Source organism: Pinus tabuliformis, chromosome Q, assembly GCF_031772625.1.
Source record: "Pinus tabuliformis cultivar Carrire ecotype Pingquan chromosome Q, CPIR1, whole genome shotgun sequence".
Lineage (NCBI taxonomy): Eukaryota > Viridiplantae > Streptophyta > Pinopsida > Pinales > Pinaceae > Pinus > Pinus tabuliformis.
The window spans coordinates 632683473-632690023 of NC_142296.1; positions in this window are offsets into that span (position 1 = coordinate 632683473).

A 6551-nucleotide genomic window follows, 5' to 3' on the forward strand; every position below is an offset into this window, starting at 1 on the left:
TTTAGGTGAATGAAGTTGGATGCAAGACAAACAGTAGTAGCTTGAAGATATTAGAGTGTGTAGCAGTGCACTGGAGATAAATAATGTAAGAAGAGGTAAAGTTATCAAGTTAGATTGGGTGTAGCATAAGCACCATGAACTGCAAAATAGCTATTGAAAAATGGTTGAGTAATGAATGCTATGGTCATTGAGTTGTTGGGAAAGAAACTTTATATATAGAATGTAATTGTAAATTGAGCTATATTTATAAATTTCATAGTAATCTTTGCTTGGGATTAAGCATGTTTTTGCAATTGCATTCAATATTAGAACATAGAGGATGATGTTCCTCCAAGGGGTTGGGGTTTGTGATAGACCCTAGTTAATTATCCTCCTATTGTAAATATTTAAAATCATTTTGTTGTAATTAAAAAATGGATGGGAAAATGGGACACAAATTTTAGAGCTTGGAGAGAGATATTGCATGGGAAATTGGAAAGGGCCTAATTGTCTTAAATGTAAATCATGAGGCTAACTAGTGTGATTTTAATTGACTGACTATGTTCTTTTAATTTAGTTGGAAAATATGGAGGAGTTGATGCCCCTCTTGGGGAAGTTTACAAGAAAAAAAGGGACATATTATAAAAGAGGAGTTGCGCTGGCAGAGAGAGAGAAGGTCGAGAACAACCTACAAGAGTGTCATACGGAGTTGGCATAACGCCATCCCCATGACCATACTCCACAACATAACCATCAGTCCAAGACCATACATGGTGCATGAAAAATAATGTGTGATGCAGGGATGGGCATAAACAAGGTGCATAACAAGCCATGAGGTGGTAGTAGCAAACTGGACGAGTGTATTGGAAGGTCAAAATGACCAAAATTAGAAGCACACAAGAAGAATAAGGGGGAATTCATTCAAATGGGATTCATTCATTCATGACAAGAGAAGGACATGGAGATAGTCAGCAAGGAAGGGACCATAGACTTGGATTTTGGGCACTCTCAAGGGAAGAATTCAATGTAGAGAACATGCAAAGGAGTGTGCATCAGTGCCGAATAAATAGAGGGAAAACAAATAAGGGAAAATAAGAAACTAAGAAAAAGGGGAGAGAAATCATAGGATATTTTGGGGAAGAACCAAGATTGAGAGAGAATTTTGAAAGGAGGAACACAGAGTGGCTTGCCTAAGGGTTGATGAAGACACCAAGATTGGCTTTCCTTAGGATTGATAAACCCACTGGGAAGCCTATAGACTAATGAACCTACTAACCTAATAGTATCTTGTCCAGTTGATGAACCTTCCCTTGTTAATATCCCCTCTTGTGATTGAGCAATGGCTTATCGAAGGGATGGTGAACCCACTAAAAGTGGCTTTTCTTAGGAATAATGAACCCACTGGGAAGCTTGGGGAATGATGAAACTATCAGCCTAACTGTAGCTTTTCCATTTGATGAAACTTCCCATGTTAAGCTCTCCTTCAATAATTGAACTATGATTATGTGTGCTTGTTGAATCCCATGTAACACTGTTGAATAAATGGAATGTTACACAGAATTTTGTCACACTTCCGGTCCTGTATCCTGAAGCGTCAAAATGACAAAAGTTATTAGTTTATTCACCATGAAACATATACAAAAGCATCCCTGAAGAAAAGAAGAAAAATTCCCCTAAAAGAGTTTATGAGAAAACTTGTCAAAAACCTAGTTTTTAGGATTAGTGTGTTTTGCACCACTGGTGGCCCATGCTGGTAAATTGTTGCGCTATGCTGACCTAGTCTTGCCAGTGTGGCTTTTATAATGAAAACCTATGATGAACCTCTTCAGGCATTTTTTTCCTAAAGTCGAGGATAAGCTTCTCTTACTAGAAGTCTCGAGAACGAGGAGTTGGTTATAGGTGAATAAGGATTAGAGCGAGATCTCCCATTCTTGGTCCTTGATCCTACTTTCATGGATCTTTCCCTTGATTTTTTGAACCTATCCCTCATTGTATGGATCCTTAACTCCCTCTTCTTCCCTATAAACGAGATCCCTACTATCCACAACTAGTTGGCTATTTCTTAGTTTCCTTCCTAGTGCTGAAATTATGCCTAAATGTTGCCCATTTTGCTAAGGAGAGAGGAGCGTTTGAAGGTCTTGGCTAGGACTTCGAAACTCATCTAAAGGAGGCTTCCAACATCAAGGCTTGAGTGGTTGTATGCTTCAATTAATTTCTCTTAATAATACATTATGTGTTTTCTTTCCATAAGTGTGTAAATCATTACTCAATTAGTGTGATACTCCTTGATCTGTCACAGAGTTTATGTTAGAATGAATTATGCTATGTATGCCACTGTAATCTTGGTTTGATATTCCTTACAGGTATTCATCCATAGAGGCATAGAGAGAATTGAACTTGGAAGCGAGAAGATCGAGGATGACACCAACATATTTTACATCAGAGTGAGGTAGGTCATCTATCCTCCTTTGTGTTTTCTGGTGTAATCTATGAAAGATTGCACATATTTGTCTAGATTGTTACTAGATCCTCCCATGGGACTAGAGGGATTGTTTCTATCCGCAGAAAGGATTTCTTGCACAACAAAATGGTGACTCCACTAGGGACCTTATAGCCCTTCAAACCTCCTTTTTATGTTTGGTCTTTTTTATTACTTTAGCCAACCTCTTAGTGATCTGTGATGTAGGGTCATTTTCGGTCTGCATTCTGAGTAGTACATTCTTTAGAGTGTTAAGTCTAGATCTCTCCTTAGATTTCTCCTCATTTTCCTAATCCTTTCTCGCTCGACATGATTTTTATCAGAAATAGTAGCACTCTCAGTGCTAATTGTTCTCATTACAGTCGCGTTAATGACCCTGTCAGCCTTTCAACACAAGTTTTTACCATAAAAGTAACATTGATCCACCTTATCAGCACGGATTTTTACCATAAAAGTAGTGTTGATCCAAAAATGAGAATTTTTTTGGGTTTCTACCAGAAAGTTCTAGTGTGTCTTGATCTATGAAGTGTTATCCTGCTCTATGTGCATAGAAATTTCCATTATTTTTTTTTATTTCTTATTAGTTTTCAAAAGCCCATCTCATTGTTTATAGTGAAAGTGGATTTTGGTTGGGTATTTAGTTCTTTGGGTCAATTTAATTTACTATTTTTTGCTTGTATGTGTGGAAGGAATATTGATTTGTTTTTTGGTTAAAGCATTATTAGTTCTTTTGGAAACCATAAAAGAAATGGCATTTGCATTTGCTTAGCTTTCATCTCAAAATTTACTTTTTGAAATTGATTAGATTACATTGCATTGAAAAGTCGTTTTTGGGATTATCATTAAGCATAGATTACATTGCTTACTGTTGAAGGTTGAAAAGTGAATTCTAGTTCATTGAAAAGAAAAAATGAAAAAATTCATGTAGGTGCATTTTAGTGAATTGAAATTCATTTTACTTTTGGTGGGTGCATTGGAATAGTGAAAGTGAAAGATATAGTTAGGAAGCTTTGTTTGTTGCATACTTGGTTGTTGTATCAATGTTTGAAACTTCTTTCCTATGCTAGATAGCCTTCATTGAAATGAAAAGAATCATTTTTTCATATTATTTGGATCGTAGGTGTGTTCAGGTGACATTGATTTCTGAGCCTTGAAACTAAAACTTAATTCAAGATCAACTTTAAAATTTACCTCAATTGACCTAAGGATCATTTGGAACATTAACAAGATCATTTAGAGGTCTAGGCTAGAGACGTGTTATGGCATCATTAAACGTATGAGTTGTTGTTATTTGCCAGCCTTGCATCCTGGGGGTGAAATCGCGTTCCACATACGGAAGTGTATAGGACCATTCTCCAGTACTTTCAGGTATATCAGAGGCGCTCCACGCATGGTAAGTATATGGGTACGCTCTCATCGAACGGTTGTGCATTAGACAACACTACTACGGACTACACTCCCACATATCGTCGCGTATATTTTGGGAGTCCCCTATAGTTTGTTATCCATCCATAGGTAACCGAGTCTGCCGCCTTGTATCCCATGATACACCGAACATAGAATTTGGGGAGATTGGCTGCCATATGCTAAGTCCTTATTTCTCCAAGGTGTATATTTCAGTTCATGATTGCTTGGTAAACCTTTATGTCTAGTTGCCCTTTTTTATTTATTTTTTGTTATGTTCTAAAATTAATTGACCACAAAACAACATCCTTCCTATGGAAATACTCCTTAGTAGATCTTAGGTTGAGACTAATGGAAATAGTTCCTAAGTCCTCCAATCAAGGAAACCCCTCTAACAGGAATCTTGGTCTTTTCCTTTTTTTGTAAATGTTGGTGCTCCTTACATGGCAACGTTGTCCCTTCCCAGATTTACCTTTGGTTTGCCAGTTTGGTTGTTTTCGACCCCAATGGTTCCAAATGTCCAAACTGCTTTTCAACTGGGTTCTCCTCCACCTGACTAGTATCAACCTCCAATTGATCCTAAATTTGACTTTTTGCCTTCTTTGCCCATTCGGTCTTCTTTCTCTTCTTCCTCTCTATCTGGTGAAAGCCTATAAGTTAGTAACCAGGTGGATAAGAAGAAGAAGAAAAATAAGCAATGGGGCAACAAAACAACCATTTCTACTGATGCAATTGATGTTGATAAATCTTCCAATCAACCCCGCAAAGTTAAATTCCCTTACATGCTTTGTAAGGATGACCACCTTCTTATAGATTGTCCTAGTATTCCAAATTTATTAGAAGTGTGGTCTACAAGCTCACATAAGCCTTCATCCTCATCCTCTAGAGATCATGATGGTGATAGACCCTCAACTAGTGATAGTAAGGTCCATGGGAAAAAGAGTAAAGTCAAATTTCCCTATAATTTATGTGAAGGGAATCATCCTATTCACCTTTTTCCTTATATGGATGAAGCCTCAAAAGTGTTGGACAAACTTACAGCTTCTTAGCCTCATCTTCCGACTAGTTATCGAAAGCTTTCCCCTGATCCTCCGCTAGTTTACCAAGTGACTGATAAAAATTCATCTCTAGTAAATCCCACTCTCTATGAATGTGAATCCCATGAACCCGTTCCTGACCTACTATTAGTTGAGAAAATGGTTGACTCAATTCCACCTTCAGTTGATCATACCTTTCCCGTAGAGAGTGAATCTCATAACACTCAGATTCTTCTTGTTTCTTTAGATTACAATGAATTGGGGGGAAATCCTCTTGTTCCCACTGTACAAGAAGGCGATCCTCTAGTTCCCATAATGCCATGGGGCAGTTCTCCTATTCCCATAGCACCCTCTCCAAGTAGTATGGTCACTTCCTTTGATTGGAGTCCACTGACAGGATATCTTCTTCCTTCTTACGTGCCCTTTCGGATCATAGTAAAGGCTTATAATATACCCGTACCTGGCACAATTATAGATGAAGGCACATCTGTTAGTATTATATCCTCAACTACTTGGCAAGCTTTATGTTCTCCACAGCTTGTGCCCATTACCCAAAATTTGTTTTCTTTTAACAGAGGAACTAGTCAACCGTTAGGGATCCTTCCTAAGTTGCCTATTACTTTGGGAGGAAATATCATCTATATCGATGTGATGGTTGTCCAAGGCCCTTTGGATTTTAATTTACTCCTCAGTCGTGACTATGTTTATGTCATGGGAGCTCTTATCTCTTCTCTCTTTCGTATCGTATGTTTCTCGCATGAAGGAAGAATTGTGGCCATTGATCATCTTTCGTTCGTTGGTCCTAATTTGACTCCCAATCAACCATCTTCCCTAACTGGTCCTTTTATGAAAGTGGTATCACCCCCACCACAAGTTAATTATGTGGCAACCTATTCCATGCCCGCGCCTACTGATGATCTAGTTAATGATATAATGCATCATGTACTAGGGGCATTAGATCCTAATCTTTCCATTAGATCCCTTAACATGTATCCCTTACATAGCATTGTTCTCCGATATGATGAGAACCTCTTGGAATCCATGGCCTCTTATGGGCCATAATCAAGGTCATGGAGCACATTTCCTTGTCTTGTGTCAAGCTCCTTAAAAAACGAATCAAGGTTCCCAGACCAGAGTTCCTTGTCTTGTGTCAAACTCCTTAAAAAATGAAACAAGGTGTCAAAGCAAAGTTTCTTTACTTGTGTCAAGCTCCTTAAAAAATGAATCAAGGCTCCTCAAGCAGAGTTGCTTTACTTGTATCAATCTTGTTAAAAGTGAAACAATGTGTCATGAGCATGGTTCTTTTCCCGTGTCAATCTCGTTGAAAAATGAAACAAATCCCCTTCCAATTCAAGTCTTTCATTAGATCTTGTAAATTCACAGTCGTGTCTTTCACTTGATCTCGTAAATGAACCTTAATTCCATCCACCTGTTAGTAATCAGTAGTCTACTTGGGTGAATGAAATGAAGCTTAGGGGGCATGTACCTCGAATTGAGTCATTATGTTGAGGGCATACAAACTTATCTCAAGAATAGTTTTTTTTGTTTCAAGCTTGTATAAAAATGAAACCGATCTCAAGCATAGTTTTTCTTTGTTTTAAGATTGTGTAAAAATGAAACCAATATCAAGCATAGTTTCCCATTTTTCAATC